Here is an 18,713-nt window from a genome sequence, read left to right as displayed (position 1 = left end):
CAAGCCAACCCTTGAAAAGGCTGCTTTGCAGAGCCAAAACAAGAAGAATGGTGCGTTTTGCAGCCGCCGCCCACTGCAATGAATCTGAATAACTCCTCCTTTAGGGCGCAAGCAACTCCCCTCCCCCTTGCAGTCTTTCCAATTCACGATACAAAAAGACGGACAGGACAGGTTGCCTGACTTTCCGTCACTGCCACCCTTTGCCATCCTTACCCGTAGAAAGCCCTTTCATCATCCCCAAACCCTAATCTTTTCCCTTTCCTTCCCAGCCCCCAAACCCTGCCCTCTGTACCTTTCTCACCACCCGCTTCCCTTCTCCTGTCATCCCCCTACCACCCGGGAAAAAAAGAGATTGCCCCCTCCTTCCACTAGCCCACCCTCCCACCCAAAGAACAACTTCTTCTGCGCAGCTTGTTTTCTAGGCAGCAGCGCTATTGTGATGTCATCGGGGGGCATTGTGACAAGCCGCCAGTGTTCCGTCTCTTCATGTTGTGCACAGTTCAAACGGAAAATACATCAACAGGCAGACTACAGAAAAGCTTACTATCAAAGGTTAGAGGGGGGCTTTCTCAGAGGGCTTTTTACAGTTTTTCTATTCCCAATTAGCCGTTTAAGTGTACTTATTGAAAGTAGTAATTCTTTCATAGGCCGCCCTTTCTTAGTATTTGACGTTCCTTATATTGCGGTATGAGGCTTCGCAGTAGGTTGCAAACATTCATCACCCATGACTGTCCCCAATTGAGCTCAGAAGCTCAATGTCTATCATGACCTCTCTTTTAGAATGTCCAAGAGCAAGCAAACTATTCCTCCAGGAGAGGGCGCCAACAGACTACTAAAGAGATCATCATTACTCAAAGAAAACCCCAAAAACCAATGCATGATAGGAATAAACAGGTAACTTTCTTTGGAGTGGAAGCGGAGAGATCGCACCAGATGCCAATTCTAGATGTTATCACACCTGTGGTCACTGCAGCAGCAGGTGAATCCACTTTGTCCAAAAGGGATCTATTCCATTCAATTGCAAATGATCTAGATAAGACAGAGAACTGCAGCACGGGGACATAGCCGAGTTGGTCAGGTTGAGTGGTGATGAGTTTGCTATTTGGATGAATAAAGAAAGTCAAAAGTGTGAAAGATAAAAAACAAAAGGAGGAAGTGTGAAAAGTGAATGGGCCAAATTGAGGTGCATATGAAGACGTATGCTTTCTTCCAATTCATTAAATCGGGCTAATATGAATCAGGTGAATTGAGTTCTGCTTTTGGAAACTGGGTTAAGAAGGGGTGCACCGTTCCTGGAGGTACTGCAATACCAGGTCAATGCGTGGAGTGGACAGAGCAAGCTCTTTTTCCATCTCCCTGTTCTAAAAATCCATTTAATATATGGTCCCCAGATAGGGGACGTATCAGATATTAAACTGATAAGAACAGATACTACACTTGATCTTAGCCAAAAGGCCGAGAAGCGATAACCAGAATTGGTTTGGGCCTCGAGTGGCACCCTGGCCTATGCCGGACACATCTTAGGGAGAGAGAGCGAGAGGGAGACAAACCCACGCCTACACAAGACATTTTGTCACCCAAGCCAACCCTTGAAAAGGCTGCTTTGCAGAGCCAAAACAAGAAGAATGGTGCGTTTTGCAGCCGCCGCCCACTGCAATGAATCTGAATAACTCCTCCTTTAGGGCGCAAGCAACTCCCCTCCCCCTTGCAGTCTTTCCAATTCACGATACAAAAAGACGGACAGGACAGGTTGCCTGACTTTCCGTCACTGCCACCCTTTGCCATCCTTACCCGTAGAAAGCCCTTTCATCATCCCCAAACCCTAATCTTTTCCCTTTCCTTCCCAGCCCCCAAACCCTGCCCTCTGTACCTTTCTCACCACCCGCTTCCCTTCTCCTGTCATCCCCCTACCACCCGGGAAAAAAAGAGATTGCCCCCTCCTTCCACTAGCCCACCCTCCCACCCAAAGAACAACTTCTTCTGCGCAGCTTGTTTTCTAGGCAGCAGCGCTATTGTGATGTCATCGGGGGGCATTGTGACAAGCCGCCAGTGTTCCGTCTCTTCATGTTGTGCACAGTTCAAACGGAAAATACATCAACAGGCAGACTACAGAAAAGCTTACTATCAAAGGTTAGAGGGGGGCTTTCTCAGAGGGCTTTTTACAGTTTTTCTATTCCCAATTAGCCGTTTAAGTGTACTTATTGAAAGTAGTAATTCTTTCATAGGCCGCCCTTTCTTAGTATTTGACGTTCCTTATATTGCGGTATGAGGCTTCGCAGTAGGTTGCAAACATTCATCACCCATGACTGTCCCCAATTGAGCTCAGAAGCTCAATGTCTATCATGACCTCTCTTTTAGAATGTCCAAGAGCAAGCAAACTATTCCTCCAGGAGAGGGCGCCAACAGACTACTAAAGAGATCATCATTACTCAAAGAAAACCCCAAAAACCAATGCATGATAGGAATAAACAGGTAACTTTCTTTGGAGTGGAAGCGGAGAGATCGCACCAGATGCCAATTCTAGATGTTATCACACCTGTGGTCACTGCAGCAGCAGGTGAATCCACTTTGTCCAAAAGGGATCTATTCCATTCAATTGCAAATGATCTAGATAAGACAGAGAACTGCAGCACGGGGACATAGCCGAGTTGGTCAGGTTGAGTGGTGATGAGTTTGCTATTTGGATGAATAAAGAAAGTCAAAAGTGTGAAAGATAAAAAACAAAAGGAGGAAGTGTGAAAAGTGAATGGGCCAAATTGAGGTGCATATGAAGACGTATGCTTTCTTCCAATTCATTAAATCGGGCTAATATGAATCAGGTGAATTGAGTTCTGCTTTTGGAAACTGGGTTAAGAAGGGGTGCACCGTTCCTGGAGGTACTGCAATACCAGGTCAATGCGTGGAGTGGACAGAGCAAGCTCTTTTTCCATCTCCCTGTTCTAAAAATCCATTTAATATATGGTCCCCAGATAGGGGACGTATCAGATATTAAACTGATAAGAACAGATACTACACTTGATCTTAGCCAAAAGGCCGAGAAGCGATAACCAGAATTGGTTTGGGCCTCGAGTGGCACCCTGGCCTATGCCGGACACATCTTAGGGAGAGAGAGCGAGAGGGAGACAAACCCACGCCTACACAAGACATTTTGTCACCCAAGCCAACCCTTGAAAAGGCTGCTTTGCAGAGCCAAAACAAGAAGAATGGTGCGTTTTGCAGCCGCCGCCCACTGCAATGAATCTGAATAACTCCTCCTTTAGGGCGCAAGCAACTCCCCTCCCCCTTGCAGTCTTTCCAATTCACGATACAAAAAGACGGACAGGACAGGTTGCCTGACTTTCCGTCACTGCCACCCTTTGCCATCCTTACCCGTAGAAAGCCCTTTCATCATCCCCAAACCCTAATCTTTTCCCTTTCCTTCCCAGCCCCCAAACCCTGCCCTCTGTACCTTTCTCACCACCCGCTTCCCTTCTCCTGTCATCCCCCTACCACCCGGGAAAAAAAGAGATTGCCCCCTCCTTCCACTAGCCCACCCTCCCACCCAAAGAACAACTTCTTCTGCGCAGCTTGTTTTCTAGGCAGCAGCGCTATTGTGATGTCATCGGGGGGCATTGTGACAAGCCGCCAGTGTTCCGTCTCTTCATGTTGTGCACAGTTCAAACGGAAAATACATCAACAGGCAGACTACAGAAAAGCTTACTATCAAAGGTTAGAGGGGGGCTTTCTCAGAGGGCTTTTTACAGTTTTTCTATTCCCAATTAGCCGTTTAAGTGTACTTATTGAAAGTAGTAATTCTTTCATAGGCCGCCCTTTCTTAGTATTTGACGTTCCTTATATTGCGGTATGAGGCTTCGCAGTAGGTTGCAAACATTCATCACCCATGACTGTCCCCAATTGAGCTCAGAAGCTCAATGTCTATCATGACCTCTCTTTTAGAATGTCCAAGAGCAAGCAAACTATTCCTCCAGGAGAGGGCGCCAACAGACTACTAAAGAGATCATCATTACTCAAAGAAAACCCCAAAAACCAATGCATGATAGGAATAAACAGGTAACTTTCTTTGGAGTGGAAGCGGAGAGATCGCACCAGATGCCAATTCTAGATGTTATCACACCTGTGGTCACTGCAGCAGCAGGTGAATCCACTTTGTCCAAAAGGGATCTATTCCATTCAATTGCAAATGATCTAGATAAGACAGAGAACTGCAGCACGGGGACATAGCCGAGTTGGTCAGGTTGAGTGGTGATGAGTTTGCTATTTGGATGAATAAAGAAAGTCAAAAGTGTGAAAGATAAAAAACAAAAGGAGGAAGTGTGAAAAGTGAATGGGCCAAATTGAGGTGCATATGAAGACGTATGCTTTCTTCCAATTCATTAAATCGGGCTAATATGAATCAGGTGAATTGAGTTCTGCTTTTGGAAACTGGGTTAAGAAGGGGTGCACCGTTCCTGGAGGTACTGCAATACCAGGTCAATGCGTGGAGTGGACAGAGCAAGCTCTTTTTCCATCTCCCTGTTCTAAAAATCCATTTAATATATGGTCCCCAGATAGGGGACGTATCAGATATTAAACTGATAAGAACAGATACTACACTTGATCTTAGCCAAAAGGCCGAGAAGCGATAACCAGAATTGGTTTGGGCCTCGAGTGGCACCCTGGCCTATGCCGGACACATCTTAGGGAGAGAGAGCGAGAGGGAGACAAACCCACGCCTACACAAGACATTTTGTCACCCAAGCCAACCCTTGAAAAGGCTGCTTTGCAGAGCCAAAACAAGAAGAATGGTGCGTTTTGCAGCCGCCGCCCACTGCAATGAATCTGAATAACTCCTCCTTTAGGGCGCAAGCAACTCCCCTCCCCCTTGCAGTCTTTCCAATTCACGATACAAAAAGACGGACAGGACAGGTTGCCTGACTTTCCGTCACTGCCACCCTTTGCCATCCTTACCCGTAGAAAGCCCTTTCATCATCCCCAAACCCTAATCTTTTCCCTTTCCTTCCCAGCCCCCAAACCCTGCCCTCTGTACCTTTCTCACCACCCGCTTCCCTTCTCCTGTCATCCCCCTACCACCCGGGAAAAAAAGAGATTGCCCCCTCCTTCCACTAGCCCACCCTCCCACCCAAAGAACAACTTCTTCTGCGCAGCTTGTTTTCTAGGCAGCAGCGCTATTGTGATGTCATCGGGGGGCATTGTGACAAGCCGCCAGTGTTCCGTCTCTTCATGTTGTGCACAGTTCAAACGGAAAATACATCAACAGGCAGACTACAGAAAAGCTTACTATCAAAGGTTAGAGGGGGGCTTTCTCAGAGGGCTTTTTACAGTTTTTCTATTCCCAATTAGCCGTTTAAGTGTACTTATTGAAAGTAGTAATTCTTTCATAGGCCGCCCTTTCTTAGTATTTGACGTTCCTTATATTGCGGTATGAGGCTTCGCAGTAGGTTGCAAACATTCATCACCCATGACTGTCCCCAATTGAGCTCAGAAGCTCAATGTCTATCATGACCTCTCTTTTAGAATGTCCAAGAGCAAGCAAACTATTCCTCCAGGAGAGGGCGCCAACAGACTACTAAAGAGATCATCATTACTCAAAGAAAACCCCAAAAACCAATGCATGATAGGAATAAACAGGTAACTTTCTTTGGAGTGGAAGCGGAGAGATCGCACCAGATGCCAATTCTAGATGTTATCACACCTGTGGTCACTGCAGCAGCAGGTGAATCCACTTTGTCCAAAAGGGATCTATTCCATTCAATTGCAAATGATCTAGATAAGACAGAGAACTGCAGCACGGGGACATAGCCGAGTTGGTCAGGTTGAGTGGTGATGAGTTTGCTATTTGGATGAATAAAGAAAGTCAAAAGTGTGAAAGATAAAAAACAAAAGGAGGAAGTGTGAAAAGTGAATGGGCCAAATTGAGGTGCATATGAAGACGTATGCTTTCTTCCAATTCATTAAATCGGGCTAATATGAATCAGGTGAATTGAGTTCTGCTTTTGGAAACTGGGTTAAGAAGGGGTGCACCGTTCCTGGAGGTACTGCAATACCAGGTCAATGCGTGGAGTGGACAGAGCAAGCTCTTTTTCCATCTCCCTGTTCTAAAAATCCATTTAATATATGGTCCCCAGATAGGGGACGTATCAGATATTAAACTGATAAGAACAGATACTACACTTGATCTTAGCCAAAAGGCCGAGAAGCGATAACCAGAATTGGTTTGGGCCTCGAGTGGCACCCTGGCCTATGCCGGACACATCTTAGGGAGAGAGAGCGAGAGGGAGACAAACCCACGCCTACACAAGACATTTTGTCACCCAAGCCAACCCTTGAAAAGGCTGCTTTGCAGAGCCAAAACAAGAAGAATGGTGCGTTTTGCAGCCGCCGCCCACTGCAATGAATCTGAATAACTCCTCCTTTAGGGCGCAAGCAACTCCCCTCCCCCTTGCAGTCTTTCCAATTCACGATACAAAAAGACGGACAGGACAGGTTGCCTGACTTTCCGTCACTGCCACCCTTTGCCATCCTTACCCGTAGAAAGCCCTTTCATCATCCCCAAACCCTAATCTTTTCCCTTTCCTTCCCAGCCCCCAAACCCTGCCCTCTGTACCTTTCTCACCACCCGCTTCCCTTCTCCTGTCATCCCCCTACCACCCGGGAAAAAAAGAGATTGCCCCCTCCTTCCACTAGCCCACCCTCCCACCCAAAGAACAACTTCTTCTGCGCAGCTTGTTTTCTAGGCAGCAGCGCTATTGTGATGTCATCGGGGGGCATTGTGACAAGCCGCCAGTGTTCCGTCTCTTCATGTTGTGCACAGTTCAAACGGAAAATACATCAACAGGCAGACTACAGAAAAGCTTACTATCAAAGGTTAGAGGGGGGCTTTCTCAGAGGGCTTTTTACAGTTTTTCTATTCCCAATTAGCCGTTTAAGTGTACTTATTGAAAGTAGTAATTCTTTCATAGGCCGCCCTTTCTTAGTATTTGACGTTCCTTATATTGCGGTATGAGGCTTCGCAGTAGGTTGCAAACATTCATCACCCATGACTGTCCCCAATTGAGCTCAGAAGCTCAATGTCTATCATGACCTCTCTTTTAGAATGTCCAAGAGCAAGCAAACTATTCCTCCAGGAGAGGGCGCCAACAGACTACTAAAGAGATCATCATTACTCAAAGAAAACCCCAAAAACCAATGCATGATAGGAATAAACAGGTAACTTTCTTTGGAGTGGAAGCGGAGAGATCGCACCAGATGCCAATTCTAGATGTTATCACACCTGTGGTCACTGCAGCAGCAGGTGAATCCACTTTGTCCAAAAGGGATCTATTCCATTCAATTGCAAATGATCTAGATAAGACAGAGAACTGCAGCACGGGGACATAGCCGAGTTGGTCAGGTTGAGTGGTGATGAGTTTGCTATTTGGATGAATAAAGAAAGTCAAAAGTGTGAAAGATAAAAAACAAAAGGAGGAAGTGTGAAAAGTGAATGGGCCAAATTGAGGTGCATATGAAGACGTATGCTTTCTTCCAATTCATTAAATCGGGCTAATATGAATCAGGTGAATTGAGTTCTGCTTTTGGAAACTGGGTTAAGAAGGGGTGCACCGTTCCTGGAGGTACTGCAATACCAGGTCAATGCGTGGAGTGGACAGAGCAAGCTCTTTTTCCATCTCCCTGTTCTAAAAATCCATTTAATATATGGTCCCCAGATAGGGGACGTATCAGATATTAAACTGATAAGAACAGATGAGATTTCATCCGCAAATTTCAGAAAACGGTCATCGGCCACCACACAAAAGCGCAGTGCCGCAGGTGATCGCCTCCCGAGCCCAGGAACCACCAGCCATAAGGGGACGTAAGCACCAAAAGGCGCAACAATCCCCGAGGCCGGCGGTTGTGCAAGCCCGGGCCCCTCCCAGCCAAGACCAAGGCAAACCCAATGAAGGGACTACACTTGATCTTAGCCAAAAGGCCGAGAAGCGATAACCAGAATTGGTTTGGGCCTCGAGTGGCACCCTGGCCTATGCCGGACACATCTTAGGGAGAGAGAGCGAGAGGGAGACAAACCCACGCCTACACAAGACATTTTGTCACCCAAGCCAACCCTTGAAAAGGCTGCTTTGCAGAGCCAAAACAAGAAGAATGGTGCGTTTTGCAGCCGCCGCCCACTGCAATGAATCTGAATAACTCCTCCTTTAGGGCGCAAGCAACTCCCCTCCCCCTTGCAGTCTTTCCAATTCACGATACAAAAAGACGGACAGGACAGGTTGCCTGACTTTCCGTCACTGCCACCCTTTGCCATCCTTACCCGTAGAAAGCCCTTTCATCATCCCCAAACCCTAATCTTTTCCCTTTCCTTCCCAGCCCCCAAACCCTGCCCTCTGTACCTTTCTCACCACCCGCTTCCCTTCTCCTGTCATCCCCCTACCACCCGGGAAAAAAAGAGATTGCCCCCTCCTTCCACTAGCCCACCCTCCCACCCAAAGAACAACTTCTTCTGCGCAGCTTGTTTTCTAGGCAGCAGCGCTATTGTGATGTCATCGGGGGGCATTGTGACAAGCCGCCAGTGTTCCGTCTCTTCATGTTGTGCACAGTTCAAACGGAAAATACATCAACAGGCAGACTACAGAAAAGCTTACTATCAAAGGTTAGAGGGGGGCTTTCTCAGAGGGCTTTTTACAGTTTTTCTATTCCCAATTAGCCGTTTAAGTGTACTTATTGAAAGTAGTAATTCTTTCATAGGCCGCCCTTTCTTAGTATTTGACGTTCCTTATATTGCGGTATGAGGCTTCGCAGTAGGTTGCAAACATTCATCACCCATGACTGTCCCCAATTGAGCTCAGAAGCTCAATGTCTATCATGACCTCTCTTTTAGAATGTCCAAGAGCAAGCAAACTATTCCTCCAGGAGAGGGCGCCAACAGACTACTAAAGAGATCATCATTACTCAAAGAAAACCCCAAAAACCAATGCATGATAGGAATAAACAGGTAACTTTCTTTGGAGTGGAAGCGGAGAGATCGCACCAGATGCCAATTCTAGATGTTATCACACCTGTGGTCACTGCAGCAGCAGGTGAATCCACTTTGTCCAAAAGGGATCTATTCCATTCAATTGCAAATGATCTAGATAAGACAGAGAACTGCAGCACGGGGACATAGCCGAGTTGGTCAGGTTGAGTGGTGATGAGTTTGCTATTTGGATGAATAAAGAAAGTCAAAAGTGTGAAAGATAAAAAACAAAAGGAGGAAGTGTGAAAAGTGAATGGGCCAAATTGAGGTGCATATGAAGACGTATGCTTTCTTCCAATTCATTAAATCGGGCTAATATGAATCAGGTGAATTGAGTTCTGCTTTTGGAAACTGGGTTAAGAAGGGGTGCACCGTTCCTGGAGGTACTGCAATACCAGGTCAATGCGTGGAGTGGACAGAGCAAGCTCTTTTTCCATCTCCCTGTTCTAAAAATCCATTTAATATATGGTCCCCAGATAGGGGACGTATCAGATATTAAACTGATAAGAACAGATACTACACTTGATCTTAGCCAAAAGGCCGAGAAGCGATAACCAGAATTGGTTTGGGCCTCGAGTGGCACCCTGGCCTATGCCGGACACATCTTAGGGAGAGAGAGCGAGAGGGAGACAAACCCACGCCTACACAAGACATTTTGTCACCCAAGCCAACCCTTGAAAAGGCTGCTTTGCAGAGCCAAAACAAGAAGAATGGTGCGTTTTGCAGCCGCCGCCCACTGCAATGAATCTGAATAACTCCTCCTTTAGGGCGCAAGCAACTCCCCTCCCCCTTGCAGTCTTTCCAATTCACGATACAAAAAGACGGACAGGACAGGTTGCCTGACTTTCCGTCACTGCCACCCTTTGCCATCCTTACCCGTAGAAAGCCCTTTCATCATCCCCAAACCCTAATCTTTTCCCTTTCCTTCCCAGCCCCCAAACCCTGCCCTCTGTACCTTTCTCACCACCCGCTTCCCTTCTCCTGTCATCCCCCTACCACCCGGGAAAAAAAGAGATTGCCCCCTCCTTCCACTAGCCCACCCTCCCACCCAAAGAACAACTTCTTCTGCGCAGCTTGTTTTCTAGGCAGCAGCGCTATTGTGATGTCATCGGGGGGCATTGTGACAAGCCGCCAGTGTTCCGTCTCTTCATGTTGTGCACAGTTCAAACGGAAAATACATCAACAGGCAGACTACAGAAAAGCTTACTATCAAAGGTTAGAGGGGGGCTTTCTCAGAGGGCTTTTTACAGTTTTTCTATTCCCAATTAGCCGTTTAAGTGTACTTATTGAAAGTAGTAATTCTTTCATAGGCCGCCCTTTCTTAGTATTTGACGTTCCTTATATTGCGGTATGAGGCTTCGCAGTAGGTTGCAAACATTCATCACCCATGACTGTCCCCAATTGAGCTCAGAAGCTCAATGTCTATCATGACCTCTCTTTTAGAATGTCCAAGAGCAAGCAAACTATTCCTCCAGGAGAGGGCGCCAACAGACTACTAAAGAGATCATCATTACTCAAAGAAAACCCCAAAAACCAATGCATGATAGGAATAAACAGGTAACTTTCTTTGGAGTGGAAGCGGAGAGATTGCACCAGATGCCAATTCTAGATGTTATCACACCTGTGGTCACTGCAGCAGCAGGTGAATCCACTTTGTCCAAAAGGGATCTATTCCATTCAATTGCAAATGATCTAGATAAGACAGAGAACTGCAGCACGGGGACATAGCCGAGTTGGTCAGGTTGAGTGGTGATGAGTTTGCTATTTGGATGAATAAAGAAAGTCAAAAGTGTGAAAGATAAAAAACAAAAGGAGGAAGTGTGAAAAGTGAATGGGCCAAATTGAGGTGCATATGAAGACGTATGCTTTCTTCCAATTCATTAAATCGGGCTAATATGAATCAGGTGAATTGAGTTCTGCTTTTGGAAACTGGGTTAAGAAGGGGTGCACCGTTCCTGGAGGTACTGCAATACCAGGTCAATGCGTGGAGTGGACAGAGCAAGCTCTTTTTCCATCTCCCTGTTCTAAAAATCCATTTAATATATGGTCCCCAGATAGGGGACGTATCAGATATTAAACTGATAAGAACAGATACTACACTTGATCTTAGCCAAAAGGCCGAGAAGCGATAACCAGAATTGGTTTGGGCCTCGAGTGGCACCCTGGCCTATGCCGGACACATCTTAGGGAGAGAGAGCGAGAGGGAGACAAACCCACGCCTACACAAGACATTTTGTCACCCAAGCCAACCCTTGAAAAGGCTGCTTTGCAGAGCCAAAACAAGAAGAATGGTGCGTTTTGCAGCCGCCGCCCACTGCAATGAATCTGAATAACTCCTCCTTTAGGGCGCAAGCAACTCCCCTCCCCCTTGCAGTCTTTCCAATTCACGATACAAAAAGACGGACAGGACAGGTTGCCTGACTTTCCGTCACTGCCACCCTTTGCCATCCTTACCCGTAGAAAGCCCTTTCATCATCCCCAAACCCTAATCTTTTCCCTTTCCTTCCCAGCCCCCAAACCCTGCCCTCTGTACCTTTCTCACCACCCGCTTCCCTTCTCCTGTCATCCCCCTACCACCCGGGAAAAAAAGAGATTGCCCCCTCCTTCCACTAGCCCACCCTCCCACCCAAAGAACAACTTCTTCTGCGCAGCTTGTTTTCTAGGCAGCAGCGCTATTGTGATGTCATCGGGGGGCATTGTGACAAGCCGCCAGTGTTCCGTCTCTTCATGTTGTGCACAGTTCAAACGGAAAATACATCAACAGGCAGACTACAGAAAAGCTTACTATCAAAGGTTAGAGGGGGGCTTTCTCAGAGGGCTTTTTACAGTTTTTCTATTCCCAATTAGCCGTTTAAGTGTACTTATTGAAAGTAGTAATTCTTTCATAGGCCGCCCTTTCTTAGTATTTGACGTTCCTTATATTGCGGTATGAGGCTTCGCAGTAGGTTGCAAACATTCATCACCCATGACTGTCCCCAATTGAGCTCAGAAGCTCAATGTCTATCATGACCTCTCTTTTAGAATGTCCAAGAGCAAGCAAACTATTCCTCCAGGAGAGGGCGCCAACAGACTACTAAAGAGATCATCATTACTCAAAGAAAACCCCAAAAACCAATGCATGATAGGAATAAACAGGTAACTTTCTTTGGAGTGGAAGCGGAGAGATCGCACCAGATGCCAATTCTAGATGTTATCACACCTGTGGTCACTGCAGCAGCAGGTGAATCCACTTTGTCCAAAAGGGATCTATTCCATTCAATTGCAAATGATCTAGATAAGACAGAGAACTGCAGCACGGGGACATAGCCGAGTTGGTCAGGTTGAGTGGTGATGAGTTTGCTATTTGGATGAATAAAGAAAGTCAAAAGTGTGAAAGATAAAAAACAAAAGGAGGAAGTGTGAAAAGTGAATGGGCCAAATTGAGGTGCATATGAAGACGTATGCTTTCTTCCAATTCATTAAATCGGGCTAATATGAATCAGGTGAATTGAGTTCTGCTTTTGGAAACTGGGTTAAGAAGGGGTGCACCGTTCCTGGAGGTACTGCAATACCAGGTCAATGCGTGGAGTGGACAGAGCAAGCTCTTTTTCCATCTCCCTGTTCTAAAAATCCATTTAATATATGGTCCCCAGATAGGGGACGTATCAGATATTAAACTGATAAGAACAGATACTACACTTGATCTTAGCCAAAAGGCCGAGAAGCGATAACCAGAATTGGTTTGGGCCTCGAGTGGCACCCTGGCCTATGCCGGACACATCTTAGGGAGAGAGAGCGAGAGGGAGACAAACCCACGCCTACACAAGACATTTTGTCACCCAAGCCAACCCTTGAAAAGGCTGCTTTGCAGAGCCAAAACAAGAAGAATGGTGCGTTTTGCAGCCGCCGCCCACTGCAATGAATCTGAATAACTCCTCCTTTAGGGCGCAAGCAACTCCCCTCCCCCTTGCAGTCTTTCCAATTCACGATACAAAAAGACGGACAGGACAGGTTGCCTGACTTTCCGTCACTGCCACCCTTTGCCATCCTTACCCGTAGAAAGCCCTTTCATCATCCCCAAACCCTAATCTTTTCCCTTTCCTTCCCAGCCCCCAAACCCTGCCCTCTGTACCTTTCTCACCACCCGCTTCCCTTCTCCTGTCATCCCCCTACCACCCGGGAAAAAAAGAGATTGCCCCCTCCTTCCACTAGCCCACCCTCCCACCCAAAGAACAACTTCTTCTGCGCAGCTTGTTTTCTAGGCAGCAGCGCTATTGTGATGTCATCGGGGGGCATTGTGACAAGCCGCCAGTGTTCCGTCTCTTCATGTTGTGCACAGTTCAAACGGAAAATACATCAACAGGCAGACTACAGAAAAGCTTACTATCAAAGGTTAGAGGGGGGCTTTCTCAGAGGGCTTTTTACAGTTTTTCTATTCCCAATTAGCCGTTTAAGTGTACTTATTGAAAGTAGTAATTCTTTCATAGGCCGCCCTTTCTTAGTATTTGACGTTCCTTATATTGCGGTATGAGGCTTCGCAGTAGGTTGCAAACATTCATCACCCATGACTGTCCCCAATTGAGCTCAGAAGCTCAATGTCTATCATGACCTCTCTTTTAGAATGTCCAAGAGCAAGCAAACTATTCCTCCAGGAGAGGGCGCCAACAGACTACTAAAGAGATCATCATTACTCAAAGAAAACCCCAAAAACCAATGCATGATAGGAATAAACAGGTAACTTTCTTTGGAGTGGAAGCGGAGAGATCGCACCAGATGCCAATTCTAGATGTTATCACACCTGTGGTCACTGCAGCAGCAGGTGAATCCACTTTGTCCAAAAGGGATCTATTCCATTCAATTGCAAATGATCTAGATAAGACAGAGAACTGCAGCACGGGGACATAGCCGAGTTGGTCAGGTTGAGTGGTGATGAGTTTGCTATTTGGATGAATAAAGAAAGTCAAAAGTGTGAAAGATAAAAAACAAAAGGAGGAAGTGTGAAAAGTGAATGGGCCAAATTGAGGTGCATATGAAGACGTATGCTTTCTTCCAATTCATTAAATCGGGCTAATATGAATCAGGTGAATTGAGTTCTGCTTTTGGAAACTGGGTTAAGAAGGGGTGCACCGTTCCTGGAGGTACTGCAATACCAGGTCAATGCGTGGAGTGGACAGAGCAAGCTCTTTTTCCATCTCCCTGTTCTAAAAATCCATTTAATATATGGTCCCCAGATAGGGGACGTATCAGATATTAAACTGATAAGAACAGATACTACACTTGATCTTAGCCAAAAGGCCGAGAAGCGATAACCAGAATTGGTTTGGGCCTCGAGTGGCACCCTGGCCTATGCCGGACACATCTTAGGGAGAGAGAGCGAGAGGGAGACAAACCCACGCCTACACAAGACATTTTGTCACCCAAGCCAACCCTTGAAAAGGCTGCTTTGCAGAGCCAAAACAAGAAGAATGGTGCGTTTTGCAGCCGCCGCCCACTGCAATGAATCTGAATAACTCCTCCTTTAGGGCGCAAGCAACTCCCCTCCCCCTTGCAGTCTTTCCAATTCACGATACAAAAAGACGGACAGGACAGGTTGCCTGACTTTCCGTCACTGCCACCCTTTGCCATCCTTACCCGTAGAAAGCCCTTTCATCATCCCCAAACCCTAATCTTTTCCCTTTCCTTCCCAGCCCCCAAACCCTGCCCTCTGTACCTTTCTCACCACCCGCTTCCCTTCTCCTGTCATCCCCCTACCACCCGGGAAAAAAAGAGATTGCCCCCTCCTTCCACTAGCCCACCCTCCCACCCAAAGAACAACTTCTTCTGCGCAGCTTGTTTTCTAGGCAGCAGCGCTATTGTGATGTCATCGGGGGGCATTGTGACAAGCCGCCAGTGTTCCGTCTCTTCATGTTGTGCACAGTTCAAACGGAAAATACATCAACAGGCAGACTACAGAAAAGCTTACTATCAAAGGTTAGAGGGGGGCTTTCTCAGAGGGCTTTTTACAGTTTTTCTATTCCCAATTAGCCGTTTAAGTGTACTTATTGAAAGTAGTAATTCTTTCATAGGCCGCCCTTTCTTAGTATTTGACGTTCCTTATATTGCGGTATGAGGCTTCGCAGTAGGTTGCAAACATTCATCACCCATGACTGTCCCCAATTGAGCTCAGAAGCTCAATGTCTATCATGACCTCTCTTTTAGAATGTCCAAGAGCAAGCAAACTATTCCTCCAGGAGAGGGCGCCAACAGACTACTAAAGAGATCATCATTACTCAAAGAAAACCCCAAAAACCAATGCATGATAGGAATAAACAGGTAACTTTCTTTGGAGTGGAAGCGGAGAGATCGCACCAGATGCCAATTCTAGATGTTATCACACCTGTGGTCACTGCAGCAGCAGGTGAATCCACTTTGTCCAAAAGGGATCTATTCCATTCAATTGCAAATGATCTAGATAAGACAGAGAACTGCAGCACGGGGACATAGCCGAGTTGGTCAGGTTGAGTGGTGATGAGTTTGCTATTTGGATGAATAAAGAAAGTCAAAAGTGTGAAAGATAAAAAACAAAAGGAGGAAGTGTGAAAAGTGAATGGGCCAAATTGAGGTGCATATGAAGACGTATGCTTTCTTCCAATTCATTAAATCGGGCTAATATGAATCAGGTGAATTGAGTTCTGCTTTTGGAAACTGGGTTAAGAAGGGGTGCACCGTTCCTGGAGGTACTGCAATACCAGGTCAATGCGTGGAGTGGACAGAGCAAGCTCTTTTTCCATCTCCCTGTTCTAAAAATCCATTTAATATATGGTCCCCAGATAGGGGACGTATCAGATATTAAACTGATAAGAACAGATACTACACTTGATCTTAGCCAAAAGGCCGAGAAGCGATAACCAGAATTGGTTTGGGCCTCGAGTGGCACCCTGGCCTATGCCGGACACATCTTAGGGAGAGAGAGCGAGAGGGAGACAAACCCACGCCTACACAAGACATTTTGTCACCCAAGCCAACCCTTGAAAAGGCTGCTTTGCAGAGCCAAAACAAGAAGAATGGTGCGTTTTGCAGCCGCCGCCCACTGCAATGAATCTGAATAACTCCTCCTTTAGGGCGCAAGCAACTCCCCTCCCCCTTGCAGTCTTTCCAATTCACGATACAAAAAGACGGACAGGACAGGTTGCCTGACTTTCCGTCACTGCCACCCTTTGCCATCCTTACCCGTAGAAAGCCCTTTCATCATCCCCAAACCCTAATCTTTTCCCTTTCCTTCCCAGCCCCCAAACCCTGCCCTCTGTACCTTTCTCACCACCCGCTTCCCTTCTCCTGTCATCCCCCTACCACCCGGGAAAAAAAGAGATTGCCCCCTCCTTCCACTAGCCCACCCTCCCACCCAAAGAACAACTTCTTCTGCGCAGCTTGTTTTCTAGGCAGCAGCGCTATTGTGATGTCATCGGGGGGCATTGTGACAAGCCGCCAGTGTTCCGTCTCTTCATGTTGTGCACAGTTCAAACGGAAAATACATCAACAGGCAGACTACAGAAAAGCTTACTATCAAAGGTTAGAGGGGGGCTTTCTCAGAGGGCTTTTTACAGTTTTTCTATTCCCAATTAGCCGTTTAAGTGTACTTATTGAAAGTAGTAATTCTTTCATAGGCCGCCCTTTCTTAGTATTTGACGTTCCTTATATTGCGGTATGAGGCTTCGCAGTAGGTTGCAAACATTCATCACCCATGACTGTCCCCAATTGAGCTCAGAAGCTCAATGTCTATCATGACCTCTCTTTTAGAATGTCCAAGAGCAAGCAAACTATTCCTCCAGGAGAGGGCGCCAACAGACTACTAAAGAGATCATCATTACTCAAAGAAAACCCCAAAAACCAATGCATGATAGGAATAAACAGGTAACTTTCTTTGGAGTGGAAGCGGAGAGATCGCACCAGATGCCAATTCTAGATGTTATCACACCTGTGGTCACTGCAGCAGCAGGTGAATCCACTTTGTCCAAAAGGGATCTATTCCATTCAATTGCAAATGATCTAGATAAGACAGAGAACTGCAGCACGGGGACATAGCCGAGTTGGTCAGGTTGAGTGGTGATGAGTTTGCTATTTGGATGAATAAAGAAAGTCAAAAGTGTGAAAGATAAAAAACAAAAGGAGGAAGTGTGAAAAGTGAATGGGCCAAATTGAGGTGCATATGAAGACGTATGCTTTCTTCCAATTCATTAAATCGGGCTAATATGAATCAGGTGAATTGAGTTCTGCTTTTGGAAACTGGGTTAAGAAGGGGTGCACCGTTCCTGGAGGTACTGCAATACCAGGTCAATGCGTGGAGTGGACAGAGCAAGCTCTTTTTCCATCTCCCTGTTCTAAAAATCCATTTAATATATGGTCCCCAGATAGGGGACGTATCAGATATTAAACTGATAAGAACAGATTTTTTTGATTTAATGAAGCTTTCCAAAGCACCACAAAAAATGTATGACCGAAGTCACACCAAAAACAGTGCAAAGGCTAGGATTCGTGTGGACCCCACCGTGAGGAGAGGGTCCCCAAAAATCAACCCCGTCCCTCCGAGCCAGAAGGCCACAGCAAGGGTCAGGGATCTTCGGTGCTCCCCCAAGCCGAAGCCTGGTTGAGCCTTGTCGTTGCTCCCAGCGTCCACCCAGGCATCTTACCCAAGTGGAGTAGAGAGCTACTAGTTGTTGGTTTCGCAGCCGAAACTGCCCGGACCGTCAACCGGTGTTGGTTTCTCAGCCCAAGGCTAACCGGACCTCCAACCGGGTGTTGGTTTCTCAGCCGAAGCTGACCCAGACCTCCAACCGGGTGTTGGTTTCTCAGCCGAAGCTGACCCGGACCTCCAACCGGGTGTTAGTTTCTCAGCCCAAAGCTGACCAGACCTCCGACCGGGATTATAAAAATTTCCCTTCCTAGCCAGAAGGCCGGGATAGGGTAATATGCTCAAAAAGTATGAAAAGGCAAGGTACGGTGTGCTACAGAGCCCAAGGCTTGCCGGGGTCCCAAGCCAGCAAGCTCAGACTCACTCCAGGGTCGTCAGTCCTGGGGCACGTTGTACCATAGCCCCCCATCCTTACTCAGTCTAATAGCCTTGATCCTGGTAGGGCCATGTTTTCCACTAGATGAATATACTATCCACCCAGAGTACTAGCAAGCGCAACCTTCCAGTGTGCATTGTATCATTGTACTAAGGTGGCCTGGAGCTTAAACCACCTCTTCGAACAACACTACACTTGATCTTAGCCAAAAGGCCGAGAAGCGATAACCAGAATTGGTTTGGGCCTCGAGTGGCACCCTGGCCTATGCCGGACACATCTTAGGGAGAGAGAGCGAGAGGGAGACAAACCCACGCCTACACAAGACATTTTGTCACCCAAGCCAACCCTTGAAAAGGCTGCTTTGCAGAGCCAAAACAAGAAGAATGGTGCGTTTTGCAGCCGCCGCCCACTGCAATGAATCTGAATAACTCCTCCTTTAGGGCGCAAGCAACTCCCCTCCCCCTTGCAGTCTTTCCAATTCACGATACAAAAAGACGGACAGGACAGGTTGCCTGACTTTCCGTCACTGCCACCCTTTGCCATCCTTACCCGTAGAAAGCCCTTTCATCATCCCCAAACCCTAATCTTTTCCCTTTCCTTCCCAGCCCCCAAACCCTGCCCTCTGTACCTTTCTCACCACCCGCTTCCCTTCTCCTGTCATCCCCCTACCACCCGGGAAAAAAAGA

General features: G+C 46.9%; 11 non-coding genes across 11 annotated transcripts; all 11 read right to left on the bottom strand.

Moving 5' to 3' along the window:
- Positions 1 to 1,276: 1,276 nt before the first annotated feature.
- LOC142266791 (U2 spliceosomal RNA) lies at positions 1,277 to 1,467 on the bottom strand. The gene has a single exon (XR_012732791.1). It is a non-coding gene; the product is annotated as a U2 spliceosomal RNA (small nuclear RNA).
- A 1,387-nt stretch (positions 1,468 to 2,854) lies between these two features.
- Positions 2,855 to 3,045, bottom strand: LOC142266879 (U2 spliceosomal RNA). The gene has a single exon (XR_012732861.1). It is a non-coding gene; the product is annotated as a U2 spliceosomal RNA (small nuclear RNA).
- Positions 3,046 to 4,432: 1,387 nt separating this feature from the next.
- LOC142266878 (U2 spliceosomal RNA) lies at positions 4,433 to 4,623 on the bottom strand. The gene has a single exon (XR_012732860.1). It is a non-coding gene; the product is annotated as a U2 spliceosomal RNA (small nuclear RNA).
- A 1,387-nt stretch (positions 4,624 to 6,010) lies between these two features.
- On the bottom strand, positions 6,011 to 6,201 carry LOC142266877 (U2 spliceosomal RNA). The gene has a single exon (XR_012732859.1). It is a non-coding gene; the product is annotated as a U2 spliceosomal RNA (small nuclear RNA).
- Positions 6,202 to 7,588: 1,387 nt separating this feature from the next.
- Positions 7,589 to 7,773, bottom strand: LOC142266818 (U2 spliceosomal RNA). The gene has a single exon (XR_012732814.1). It is a non-coding gene; the product is annotated as a U2 spliceosomal RNA (small nuclear RNA).
- A 1,592-nt stretch (positions 7,774 to 9,365) lies between these two features.
- On the bottom strand, positions 9,366 to 9,556 carry LOC142266876 (U2 spliceosomal RNA). Its single transcript, XR_012732858.1, has one exon. It is a non-coding gene; the product is annotated as a U2 spliceosomal RNA (small nuclear RNA).
- A 1,387-nt stretch (positions 9,557 to 10,943) lies between these two features.
- On the bottom strand, positions 10,944 to 11,134 carry LOC142266875 (U2 spliceosomal RNA). The gene has a single exon (XR_012732857.1). It is a non-coding gene; the product is annotated as a U2 spliceosomal RNA (small nuclear RNA).
- Positions 11,135 to 12,521: 1,387 nt separating this feature from the next.
- LOC142266873 (U2 spliceosomal RNA) lies at positions 12,522 to 12,712 on the bottom strand. The gene has a single exon (XR_012732855.1). It is a non-coding gene; the product is annotated as a U2 spliceosomal RNA (small nuclear RNA).
- A 1,387-nt stretch (positions 12,713 to 14,099) lies between these two features.
- LOC142266872 (U2 spliceosomal RNA) lies at positions 14,100 to 14,290 on the bottom strand. Its single transcript, XR_012732854.1, has one exon. It is a non-coding gene; the product is annotated as a U2 spliceosomal RNA (small nuclear RNA).
- A 1,387-nt stretch (positions 14,291 to 15,677) lies between these two features.
- On the bottom strand, positions 15,678 to 15,868 carry LOC142266870 (U2 spliceosomal RNA). Its single transcript, XR_012732853.1, has one exon. It is a non-coding gene; the product is annotated as a U2 spliceosomal RNA (small nuclear RNA).
- Positions 15,869 to 17,255: 1,387 nt separating this feature from the next.
- Positions 17,256 to 17,454, bottom strand: LOC142266807 (U2 spliceosomal RNA). Its single transcript, XR_012732804.1, has one exon. It is a non-coding gene; the product is annotated as a U2 spliceosomal RNA (small nuclear RNA).
- Between the last annotated feature and the right edge of the window lie 1,259 nt (positions 17,455 to 18,713).

The sequence above is a fragment of the Anomaloglossus baeobatrachus genome, unplaced genomic scaffold, assembly GCF_048569485.1.
Source record: "Anomaloglossus baeobatrachus isolate aAnoBae1 unplaced genomic scaffold, aAnoBae1.hap1 Scaffold_2916, whole genome shotgun sequence".
NCBI classification, from domain to species: Eukaryota; Metazoa; Chordata; class Amphibia; order Anura; family Aromobatidae; genus Anomaloglossus; species Anomaloglossus baeobatrachus.
Note: the sequence above shows the minus strand (reverse complement) of the source record. Positions and strands in the feature narration are given on the sequence as shown.